This window comes from Chelmon rostratus, chromosome 1 (assembly GCF_017976325.1).
Source record: "Chelmon rostratus isolate fCheRos1 chromosome 1, fCheRos1.pri, whole genome shotgun sequence".
NCBI classification, from domain to species: domain Eukaryota; kingdom Metazoa; phylum Chordata; class Actinopteri; order Chaetodontiformes; family Chaetodontidae; genus Chelmon; species Chelmon rostratus.
Genome location: NC_055658.1, coordinates 25,396,759 through 25,410,451, shown reverse-complemented (window position 1 = coordinate 25,410,451; position 13,693 = coordinate 25,396,759).

Sequence of the window (13,693 nt, the reverse complement as noted above, 5' to 3'; positions counted from 1 at the left end):
TCTGTTGCTTCATCTTAACATGATATTGCACTACAGTCCAGCCCGGCCGAAATCAGATTTTTCAGTGATTCAAAAAGGAACTTTGTAGGCAGGATTCAGAACAGGAACAGCATCAACAAACACATGAACTGCTCCCACCAGGCTGTACTCTGCTGCTCTGGGATACTGTACTTCCAGGTGGATTTCATGTTACTGATGTCGTTATGATACAATTAGCACATTCTGCTGCACATAAGACACGTTTGCACTTGTGCAGCATTTGTGCAGTATTTCAGGCGCTGCAACGTTATCCAAGTGTTATTGACAATACAGAGATTGAGGCAGGAAACCATTTGTGGCAACACTGCACATCATTTAAGCATTTTAACACCAAAGGATTTAGAAAACATTCCAAATATTCCCCGTCGGCCCACTGGACTTTATTCTTGCCATGATGCTTGTCAAAAGCCTCTCAGAGACAAATCTGGACCACTTCAGAAGTAATTATTATAAACTTTATGAAACCTAAATGCTTCAAAGCTGAGTAAAATTTTCACCGTCACTGCCAGTGATTGGAGCTCTGCCAGTCAATTTCAGGTTGGAAGGACGCCTCAGATCGCATAATTTGGTTTTGCTTGGTGGAGCAATCTTTTAATTTGCATTTGGATTAAGGACATCCTTCTTCCGTTTTCAAGATATTGCAGGAAAATGCTAATACATTAGCTACCAAGTAGCTGTGCGGTCTGCTCTGACGTTTCTGTAGCTGCCTCGGATTAAGACACAGAAGACTTTCTCTATCTCTGCCCACAGTTCAGAAAACAACAGCAGCGTGAAGGCAGCACTGACCTCAACAGCAGCTTCGGCACATCTGCACACTCTGTTCTTAATACTAAAGGAGACTGTATTCGAGATTTAATATCCTCTTGTCAGCAGAGCAGGTGCAGTCTGCTGAAAGGCTGTATTACACACAGAGACAGACCTCAGATGTCTGTCTCTCTATAGTTGGATGAGTAGCAAACATATTTTTAGATATCTGAGGTGCTCCGCTTTCTTTATGTCTCTTTAAGCAGCTCACAGGTGTAACAAAATATGGATGATGGAAGTCGACCCTAAGGGTATTTTGAAATGCCGAACCGGTTGCCTGCATTAGTCACCATGCTCTTTTCAATGGAAAAAGAACACAATCTAATGCAGCTTTAATGCAGCTCACTGTCTGCGCCATTCTCCACTTCCATGACTGTCACGTCCTGTCAATCATGAAATGAATTACCGCCTCTCATTTCAGCGTCAACAGGAAGGTTAATCCTGCAGAAGTCGGGTCCCAGTGTCAAGCACACTACAGAGGTATCAGCAAGAGGAACTACAAATATGTACACCTTAAATAATCTGAAAGACTCAGAACAAATAAGATCTAAATATCACACGGAATCACAAACAATACACCAGGGAAAATGAATGATTGTGTTCAGTTAGTAAGAGCAAAACAAACTGTAAATAAAAGAGTTCACCTGATTCGTTATAGTCTTTAACTTAAAGCTAATTATGCTGTTGGAACTATTCCATAATATTTTTAATTTAGCTATTTATCTAGCATTTCTCCTCTTAGTCTTATCATTTTAATGAGCATTTCTTTTTCCAGTATAATCTTCCTGGGGACCAAGGAATGTAATTAAATTATGTCATATTATTTAAATTGCATCTATCCCTCAGGTGTTATGGCCTTCACTGCTGTATTTCTGGTCAGTGGTTGCTTGTAAGAAAAAAAAAAAAAACATTTTAGGCTTCCATACTGTTGAGTTTATGGCATGGTGATATATGCAGTAATGCAGAATAATGAATAAATGAATATATAAATACGTGAAAATATGTAAAGTTATCTTAGGAAATAAACAAAGGCAAAGCATGGAGGGGGGTCCCACCAAGGTCAGACAACACCACTGGCTTCAGGTTTGCTATGAGGAACCACGAGAACCTCAAACCTCATTAAAAAAAATAAAAAATCACATTGTATTTGCTCTAATGCACTAAAAATACTCTCATAGTCATAGTAGTTAACAAACACCATTTCCCACAAGTGCATTACCTTTGAAGGTTAAACACGACCAGTTAAGGCCAGTCGAGTGGCCGCAGCTGCTTCAGACACGACTTTAACAATAGCGAGACGAGGGCGAACAGCAAAGACCTGAAAGGATAAGGGAGGAACAACAATGATGTATTACACATGCTGAAACTTCATGGTAGCTGTGATTTTTTCTGAATGCTATCAAATGAATCATTTTGTAAAATGATTGATGGGTTTTCATTCTGATATCAAATGCTGCAGATACTCATTTATCTTAAATCCCCAAGATGTGTTTCACATTTTCAGAAAGACCAATGGAAAAAGAAAACCCAACTAGAGACTGTGCCGAGTTACACAAACTAGTGGAATAACAGCTAACCCGGACGTAGCATCACCACTTCAACACGAAACACTGGTGTCTTGGTAGCAATCTTAGTTTTCAAGGTGCATATAAATATCTCAGAATAATAGAATTATTTTTGGCTTCAAAGCACAGCAGATGTCATTGTATCTTGATTTAGAGACAACTGAGCAGGGAGAGGTTGGATATAAAGTTGCTGTACTGTAGCTACTGTAGCATACCCCTCATGCAATGCTAGCATGCTATGCTAGCATTATACCTTCAATTGGTGGTTAGCCTGATAGCTACATGGCTGCTGCAGCTCATTTCCACATGATTCAGGTAATGTTTCTGACAGATTTAACCCATTCTTGAACCGTCATTGTCCTCACAGAAACTCATACAGTAAAAGCTCAAGGTGTACATTACCTCTGATTGGTGGAAATGACGGCAAGGTGGATGCTCAAAGACAAGAGAGTGACGAGAAACCCCCCAACTTGAAAGAGAAACAGAGCAGGTGAAAGCAACACCTATATATACACCACAAGATGGCTGACTCTTTATCAGTCAACCAATGAGGGTTAAACACTTCCTACCTGAGTGACCTCATCTAGAATACTCCACCTCCACCACAGAACTTTCAAAATAAAAGTTCACAACAAAATGTTTTCACAGTAAATGCAACCTGTCACAGAATTTTCTGACAAAAAGAAGGAAAATAACTAAAATCTCAAAAAAGAAATGTTGAATATGAATAAACTCTGTAAGCTGTGTAGAAACAAATAAAAACTTGTGAGTGAGTGAAGCGGAAGGTACTTAATTGGATATGGTCAAATAAGAAGGCTACTTTTCCACCCATGCTGCTTAATTTTTTTTATTGTAACTTTAATTGTAGAGCCTCTACTATTGTTGTTAATCCAATTTAGTCATACCACACGAATTTCACAATTTGTTTTGTATTCCTGTGGCTGCACAGATGATATGATATTACTGTATCATGACATAAATAATGGAGCAGTGCAAAAAGTAGGTTTGTGATGTTGTATTTGAACACCCACTCTGTCAATTCACAGGTACGCTTTGTTTGTTTGTTTGTTTGTTTGTTTGTTTTTGCAGATGCTTCTTAATATCGCCCCATCTGCTCTAACACTGCAAACTTCTCCTTTGTGGGATTAATAAAGGATTATCTTATTTTAGTAGAAAAATCACCTGTCAGATGCTCTTACACTGCTCACTGTTCACACTGTGATGTTCACTTGAGTTATTTTGTGTGTGTTTTTTTTTTTCACTACTCTTAAACCCACTTTTATTCAATCTGCTCTGTCTACTTCTACTTCAGTTGATGATTTCTTACATGTTGACTCAAGACCCAAGAAAGATCATGTGTGTTTCTTTGTGGAAACTGTTTTTCAACCTCCTCCAACACTTTCAGGAACTGGAACACCAACTGCAAGCCAGGTCACCCGACATCAGCGTCAGCAAAAGCCCACCCCAGTTTTGGGTTGCAATGTGCCGATGTCCATCTGATATTCACGTGGTGATAGAGGCAGGGGGGAGTGCAGCCCCCCTTAAATACATTAGCTCCCTTTGCTTTGGTTTTGCCTTCAGCATCAAATGTGAGAACCACCCCATTTTCATTGTTTCAAAACATCAAGAAAGCCTTTAACCCCTTGGCAGGATAAACCCAGCTTAGGTTATCATACAGGCAGAACTGCATTAGATAATGTGATCATACGGTAGATTAGATGGAGGCTGCCATGAGAAGAAGGCGACCTTCGAGAAGTACCACATATTTCTGTAAGTACGAGTCCTGGCAGGAGAAGTGAATGGGTGGCTCGTGATGATGTGCAATCGCTGTTGACAAGGTAGTTATAGAAGGCTCAGGAGTGAGGGTTTTTTTTTTGCTTGTGCTGTTTTGTTTCTGTGGATAGGCCTTGAGTTGTCCAATGACTAATTGCTAGTGTGAGCACATTTTCTTTCAAATCAAGAAGCAGAGATCAAAGACTGTGGTGTTCTTCAGAGGAGTAGGTTGAATTATTTTTTTAAGCTTCTGCAGAAAAATGCAAAATATTTTTCCCAGACCTTGATTATTAAGAAACCAAAGGAGTGAAGTGAGCATAGCTGCAGAGAATTATCACCCAACTCTGCAGCTCTCTGTGAGCTCATGTGAGCGACTAGCTGGTGAACACAGTGGAACCATAGCCACTGAAAAGCCAGATATTTTTGTCAGGAGTTGGTGGAGAACCAACCAGAACTAAAAGGAGACTAAATATTGCACTTAGACACATCAAGTGGAAAGAAACACAACTCCAAATCAATGCTAATGTTGCTATACCGTACTCTTTTTTGATTGGCTGGCAGGTGACTGTTAAAACTGTATATTGTACGACATTATATAACAGGACACCTCATACACTGTTTTTACGTTATCTGGAGATGGTTTTTGCCTTTTTGGAAAAAGTGTTATTGCCCTAAATGGGAGATGGAAGCATCTTTGTCAAGTAAGTTCTGATGCACTGAACATAACTCACATGACTGATCAGCTGTTTCTGCAACAACACCCAAAGAAGAAGACACAGCTGTTTCCACTGTTGTAATCTTGCCGGATATTCCCTCTTCGTCTTCATAATCTCTGGACAGCATGAAACATGCATAAACAATACCAGCTGACATGAAAGAACAATTATAACTTGACCAAAGCAACAAATTCCTGCAGGAATTTCTGCGTTTTCCTTTCAGGAACTCATCTCCCGGTTTCTGTAACGTTACCGGACGTAGTTTAAACCACCTCCCTTCTGTGTAGCATAGTTTATCTGCTCCAAACCAGTTTATGGAAACATGCCCAATTCTCTTTTTTCTGTTTTTTCCTTTTCTTTTTTGCGACATTTCAAAATTTCACTTAAAATTTGCTTGACAGTAGATGGAAACACGGCTGGCGTTCGATGTACATTCAATGGTTGGCAACAACAGCAAGAGCACTTGTGCTTGATGCTGCCTTACTGCAGGATAATTCTTACTGAGACATCGTCTAGAGTTAACCTGAACTACAACCTTTAAAAAATACATCATGATATGGTGCACATAACAATGGATATGATTAAGAGTCCTTAAAAAAAAAAAAACATGTTGTGTGTTGCTTCCATGTCTAAATGTTTGCAAACAGTCAAAACAAAAGACAGAAAGAGCAGGAAATGTTTGTGTGCCTGTCGCTGAATCTGACAGTAGTGCAAATTTAAGCAGCGTTTCCACTGTGTCTCTCGCAAATGATGCCCACAAGTCAAGGAGAAACACTTAACATAACACCGGCTTTAAAACGCATTTAGACAGGGAAGCTTTCTCTAACTCATTGCTATTTAATTACTGAGCTCATGTTTTAGGAGCAGAGCGTCAAATAAATACACAAATGAATAAAAGAGCACATAGATTAGCAGCACTCTACTATCTACAACAGTGGAAGGGGATGGATAAAAGGCCTGTAATAATAAAATTTCCTCTTTTTTATTTTTGGCATGTTTTGACAATAAGCCAAAATTCGGCACTTTAAATTTCAGCAGTAATGACAGCACAGTTCACAACGAGAGGCTGGAAAAACAGGTATAATTTAATCATTACGTTGGTGTCAACAGCGTTCTTATTTGTCATCATAACGCAGAATGGGAAATTTAAAAGCGTACAATCATATTTCGCTCGGGTAGCTTGTGAGTTCTGTGCTCCTCAAGGTCAGCTCACTTCCTGCCTTATCTCATCAGCTTTCGTCAGCTGATGAGATAAATCATGAAGGATTTTCTTGTCAGCTGAATACAGGCAGGAAACCGTGAGCCGAGTCTTGTGTCTTCAAGGCGACGGCCAGGCAACTTTTAACTGATGGTGAAGTAAACAAAGAGGCTGCCGGGCGGAGAGCGGGCGAGACTGCCGCGGCCAGAATGATAAATGTCTGAATGTCACCACCTGCAGAAAGGAGACAAAGTGTTCTTGAACACGTCAAACTTTATTTTTCCTTCCTGCGGAGATCTTTGATCTTACATTAGCAGGTTGAGAAGAGAAGGACAGAGCTGATGGTACAGATGGCAGCGCTTTTCCTCAACAAAACTTCCAGGTCTAAGTGCTTGGAACAGACCGAAAATGATGCTGTAGCTTCAAACAAAGAGAATTCCCCCTCTGGTTTGAAATAACTGTGCAGTTCTTCTGATTTCTGATGCTTGTGAGAATATCCAGTAAGACCCCCCTGCAAATTACCACCTGATAATTTTAGTCCCACGTTAATGTGCTTGAATTGCATCATTTAGGCAAATAATGGAAGTTTGTGTAATTTAGGTTTGCAGCTTTTTTATCTTTTAGCAAAAATTCTTCCATCCTTCCTGTTTGTTCAGCCCCTGGGTAGACTGTCAAACAGTCAATAATAATTGCAGCCAAAGTGGAAGAAGCTGGAGATGGGTTGGGTGTAAATTCAAGAGGCTCATCTAGCTTCTCAGAATGAACACCCCCAGGGCGGGCAAGCCATATACGCTGAATGCACAACTCCATAGAGCAGTTTTTTGAACAAAGGAAGTTGCTGGGTGACATAAAGCCAATCAATGGCTCTGGCCCAGCATAGCTCACCCCCCGGGAAGCCTGTGAACATCTCTCTGACCGGGGGGTCCCCATGTCGGTGGTGGGGGGTCACGCATGTGAGCACACCCTGCGAGAATGTTGTAGTCTAAAATAGTGAGCAGAATTAGTTAGTGAAGTAAGTTGGGAATCACATTTGTTTTAAACATTAACAGGGGGAAGAGATGTTGAATGAGAGCTTTTCAGAGGCAGATTTGCTCCTTTGAAATTGTCCATATACTTAATAATGGGGTCGATTTGGCAGCTGTGTTGACTTTGTCGCGTTTTCTGAGGTTTTGGCTTCTGTTTCATGCTGTCTGTCGCACTGTGTCTGTCACCTCAGCAGCATATTTGATCTGCAGCTGATGTGCTCGGACTCTGAAGCTGTTGTGCTGTGAGGAGGCTAACATGCTAACTCAGGAAAAGGTGCGTTGTTTTCGGTGTCCTGAGTTCTGCGTTTGCCTCCGCCCACCCTGGTCGTATATTGGCCTCATCGGCAACAGTTTCTGCTGTATTGTCACTTGGACCCGCACTTTCTATCTCCTCTCTGCCTGTGTGTGTGTGTTAGAGAGGGAGACACTGTGTGTTCAGTGCGTGGGGTTCATGGCGGACATGTGTGGCTGACAATGTGAACAAGTTGAAAGAGCATGCATGGTACTGTGTAAACTCAGCTGTCGTGACTGTCCACGTCTGTTGGTGTGATTTTGCATGTGAAAGTAGAAAGCATTGCAATCATCTAACCCACAGTAGCTTCATGCATGGTGTTTCTAGCTGTTGGGACTATTCTATTGTGTTTGCCTTCACATTGCAATTCTGACATACACAGTACTGATTGCAGGAATGTTCTTGCTACATCGTAGTAGCACAAATACAAAGTGTGTAAGTACAGTATATAACAGTATAGTTTATAGGTCTCTGCTTCAGGCAAACGAAGCTTGGCCCCCAAACAAAAGCTTGCTCAGGGCCGCCTGTCATCTAGAGCTGGGTCTGAATACCTCTTTGGTGAATAGTCCACAGTAGCTAGAGCTAGGTAGAAAATGTCAGCAGATAATGGGATGGATAATACAGTATACTTCATGCAGCATAGTCAGAGTGTTCTGTCGTAAAACAAATCCGCTGTGGGTGCACAAGTCTCTCTGCTCCTGTCGGAGATTTCTGAACGATGGTCAGAGAGGAGAGATAATGAGCTAAATGTTGGGTTTTTCCTGCTTGATGCTGGACTGCACCATCATAAATCCAGCAGGAGAAAGAAAATCTGATACTTAATGCTTCTTTGTATGCATGTGCAGCGGAAAGAGGGCCACTGATTACCTCAGCGGTTTGGGAGGAGGGTGACAGAAACTATTAACTCTTGGTGTGTTCAGAGTGTTGACGGACATGGATGTGAGCTGTGATGATCCCCTTTTTGCGATGAACTATTCCGTAGCCAGATGTGCACAGCAGTCTGAAGGCTTTAATGTCAACCAAACACCAAACAAGGTGACCTCACTGATCATACACTCTTCTTAAAGCTGGGATTGGTCACATTGGAGGAACCAGCAAGAGTAAGATTTTGAAAGTATCCAACCAAAAAAATCCCAACTACCTCATGACTCAATCACATGCAAGAAAACAACCATGGCACAAACAAAGAAAATCCTTTGTCTGTCTTCTTGTCTTGCTTTATTTAGCAGTGCAAGCTGTTGTAGATAAAAGTAGAACTTGAGGTTTTGGCTGCACTTTCTCTGCCATTTTTGTGCGACTCGCTCGCTAAAGCTTTAGCAATATATCTGGCGAGCCTCGTGGACAACGAGTGCAGAGCAGGCAGGTGGGCCATTGGACACATGTGGGCTTCTTACAGGCCTGCGACAGCCACAGACTGTCACAGCATTTGATTTACAGTTTGTTGTCGGGTTGTAAAGAAAATTTCAACAAATATAAAGAATAATGCTTCCAAAATACATTACCTACACCAGCTTTAAGCTGTTGATTATAAGGATTTGGTAGGAAGCTGTTCACATTTCCTGAATTTGTGCACTTTAAAATAAAATATGATGATTCATAAATTATCTTAAAGTATGTGATATTTATAGTCATGTTCACGGTAGACTATATGGCCCCCTTGGTGTATGTGTCACTTGGTCCACCACTTTGGTCTAGACTAAAACTACCCAATGGATTGCCATGAAATTCTGCAGTAACAATCATGGTCTTCTACTTAGTTTGGGGATCCTCTGACGTTTCATCAACCTCCATAATTAGCCGGTTTACTTTTATTTATGACCAGATACCTGCACAAATTGTGATCCTCAGCTGTTTTAGTGTGTTTAGTGCCAATTAGCAAATATTAACATGCTGAGAGGCTAAATTTAGATGATGAACCTGGCAAATATAAACATTAACATGTCAGCATTGACCTAGCGCAGCTTCAGAGAGCAGCTTACATCACTGAATGTTGCACAATCAGGTGTTTTTTTTAAGATTATTCTCATCCAAAAAAATATACAAATCCTTTTTGTTCCTGAATACCCAATGTTAGTTAGTATCAAGAATTATATTATGATTGAATGAATGAATTATATTATGTCATAATCAAGAATTAGAGTATTTTACACATTAGCTGTATTCACACATTATTTTCCTGCCTTTTCCTAACAAATCAATAAGCCTTGAAGCCATCGAGGCATTGAATTAAATAAATCTCATCTTTCTGCTTCCTAGTATTGTTAGGGGACTTCTTACTGTTGTGTATGATATACTGTACTAACCAGTGTGCTGCGTGCAAATGAATTTAAATTGCAAAGTAGTTTGACATGAAATATGCAAGCTTGTCTGCCACAGTCGGTGGTGTTCAGCAGCACGTGCATTGTACCAACAAACAAAATGCCTGTAGGAGTCTTTTTCCTCCCCGATCGCTTCCTCTTTGATCGTGATTTTTCAGTAAACAACAAACAGTATGTAACGTTTTCACAAAGCCGTGATGCCTTTGGTAATTTAGCAGCTGAATGTGAAAGTTGATTGACAGGCCACAGAGGGAACTGATTGTCTTAACCTAATTTCCTTGTCGTTATTGTTTCTAGCTCCACTTACAGCAGGGGACCTGTCTGAAAGAAGCCAGTGACACCAAAGAAAACAATAACATTTATTTATTGATTCATAGGTTATACATTTCATGATATAATAGCGATATATTATTATTGGCAAAGATACTATAATCCAATTGCATTTCTATACATAAATACAAAATCTGAGGTAGGGCCTCAAAGATTGATGACAGTGAAAATAAATAAATGCATTTCACATATATGATATATATATATATTTGCTTTTTTTTTACATCTCACACCAATTTTAAAACATATTTGTTATATATCTAGTCTCTACTTTCAAATCAAAGGATGTCATGGGCTGTTGGAGGCACATATCTATATCCATAGGCAGCAGTACCTCACATGGAACACACAGAAATATATGACATTACTCAAGTAATTAGAAATTTAACCTATGCATTCATAGGTCAGATGATAAAGTGCCAAAAAGACACAACAGACATAACAATAGGAATACTGTTACCATATGAGACAGACGATAAGCTATTCTGTGATGTTATTTTTGAAATACATACAATATTCTACCATTAGAGGACATCTATAAGGCCAATGGTTACCTGAAGATGTTTTGTAACGTATTGGCAAACATCAAGGAGCACTACATGGGATATGAATGGCAGTATCTCAACCTCCTAAACGCAGATGACACGCTCGGTTTTTCTTCTTACGTTTGTTTTCTGTTTTCACTCCAGCCTTAGTGTAAGTACTCTTTCTTTGGTTACCTATACTGCCCAAAGTTGACTTGCAGGCAAAGCGAATTGACAGTTCTGGGGGTTTTCCTTCCTCCTCTGCAAGAAGGACAACAGCAACCCTCTGTTTCTTAACATTATGTAGAACAAAAAGCTCCCTAAAGTAAACATGCACGGACTTATATTATTGAGAGAGAAAAGACAAGGATTACTATACATGGACATTGAGTTACAGCAACACAAACAGCACATGCAAGCTCTTCAGTGTTATATTTATGGAGCAATGTGGTTTTAACTAAACCCTAAGCTTTTTTTTTTTTTCCTCAAAACAAAAGCAGAGAAGCCCAGTAGAAATGGAAACACAGGGACACAAAACTTATAGCTATTTATCTGTAGCCCCAAAGGAAATCATTAAAACCTATCTCAGGGAATAAAAGGCTTTTATCGCTCAGGTCTGACTACAAAGCGTACCGTCCGCCACAGCCTCCTTCAGCCACCTCTGCTCTCCACTGAGTGGTTGGCATAGGATTGAATTTTTTGGAGCATATCAGTGTTAAGTTTGTTTCACTCAGCTCAAGTTCACAACTGGTGGTCTGATATCCTCTCATCTGTCAGAAAAGAGAAAGAGGACCATCAGGCCGAGGCATCCTAGGAAAAAAAAAGTCCTGTAAATCTCCTCTGCTTCTTTCAGTGACCTACGCTGACACGGGCCATGCAAACATCTGATTGACAGTCAAGTGGGTTAAAACTAATACAGAGACAAACACACACACAGGCACACACAGACATACATTATTATCACATTTGAACAAATAGAGCTAAATACACTGAGTCTCAACGAAAGCAACACTGTGGAGCAAGCAAACTATTTAACAGCAGGGTTTTTGTGCTCATTAATTGATTATGATTCGCTTTCAAACCTCTGAAATCATATCTGTGCTATTTTCATGTCAAGATTATGAAAATACATGGCTTAGAGAAACAGTAAGGGAGACCCTTAATCCTCTGAGCAACTGTTATTGCATCAATACCTGCAACCTCCGTTTAAAACACTCACCAAGTAAATGCATGCAGTGTTAAAAGTGTGTTAAAGCCGATCAGGAGTTGCGTCAACATGAAAATGCATAGCCGACTGGTCAAAGTGTGGACAGGACTAATTGCTTCTGAGCAGATACATGGTGTTTTGTAGGTAATTGGTTGGCAGCCCACGAAGTAAAGGTTGGCTGCTGTCATATCACATTTAAAAAGGCTGCAAAGCCGGCCGGACGCCTGCTGAGCTGCAGCGGACTGTTGCTGCCGTGTAACATCTGCCGATGACTTTGACGCCCCCAGAAACCCTCTTACTGTGGTTCATTTGTGCTGATGATGTCTTAACAGCACACCTTGAAGGAAATATGTTCTAAATTATAGCGCTTTGACTGATTTAAATGCATCACAGCGTGAGCAAGGTGACCAGGGAGCCTTCAGTTTTCTGCATGTGCAAATAAATCTGATCAATGCATCGACGGTGGCAAACTGGCTCAAGAGGCAATTAAATTTCACGTTGATTAAAAAGCATTCAATATCAATTTTTTTTTCAATCTTAACTAATTGTTTTCATCTATGTTTTAATGAAAAGCAAGATACTTGATTTCGTGCTGCACACAGTTGATCAGACGAGGTTAAATCACTTGAACATCCTGTATAATCAGCACAAGGCGCATTTAAGCAACAGCAAGCGAAATGATGCTGCATTGAGGTCATCAGGAAGTAGTATTTGATTCTGATCCTTTGCACCACACTTCCAGACTGCTTTCAGTAGCATTCGGATGGCTCTACTCTCTGTTTCCTATGCACTGAATGCTGTTATTCCTGCGACTACCGGAGTAGTCTGATGGAATCGAGTATACCTGAGACCCTGTTTTCATGAGGACACACAGAGAAGCAAGAGGCAGAAGCCTGAAATGGCAAAGAGGTCTCCGGAGCTCTACCACAAACATCAAGAGACAAAGTACACTTCCAGGAAAGAAGGAGGCCATTTTTTAGTCTAATCTTCATCTACTCACACATAGCAGCGGCTCCTAACATCGTGTGGATGCGACAATACACACACACACACACACACACTTTTACGACTTGAGGATAGTTTTTTTGTTTTTTTTTTTAAGAAGTGTACACTTTGTACAAGATCTTACACAGCTGGCAAGAGAAACATGAAAACACACACACACACACACACTCAATCTCTGTCTTGCTAGCTCTCTCTTCTGCTGGAGACTATACATATATTACTGTATATGTATATATATATATCTATATATTTTATACTGTTTCTCTACTGATGTGATGTACAGTTTAAATATGGTTTGCACAGATGGCTTGACAAGTTCACAACACATACAGCAATAAATGCACCATCGAAGCTATATGCACAGAGTGGCTATCAGGGCAGGTTTTCAGGACTTAAAAGGGTTAAATGGCCATGTTGTCACCTACTAAAGGACGGACAGACTATTCTAGTGGTTTCCTACGTAAGGAATGTGCTACTTTACAATCTAGGATAATACAATAGAGGAGAATACGACTTAATAAACAGACAAAGAGAGAAGGCAATATAGATGGTCCCTCAGATTCAGAGAGAAGAGTAGACCAAGCTTCTATCATACTGCAGAGTCATCCAGGCCAAAGTGTATCCACTGAAAGTGGTAATCAGGATGCATTTGCTACTCTACTGGGACGTAGGAGGCACAAATTGCAGATCTTGTAATCTATTTTTGACAAAGCAAGAGCGGGTGTGAATATACATATATACTGCTGGATAGGAACAAAATGTGATACCGGTGCACACTGTGTTTATTTTTCTTTTTTCTTCCAGAGGCAGTTGATATTATTTGTATTGCAGATGGAATTTTGTACACAGATGGAACAAAATACAGATCCCCGTCGAGCTCATCGAACCGTTGTTTCT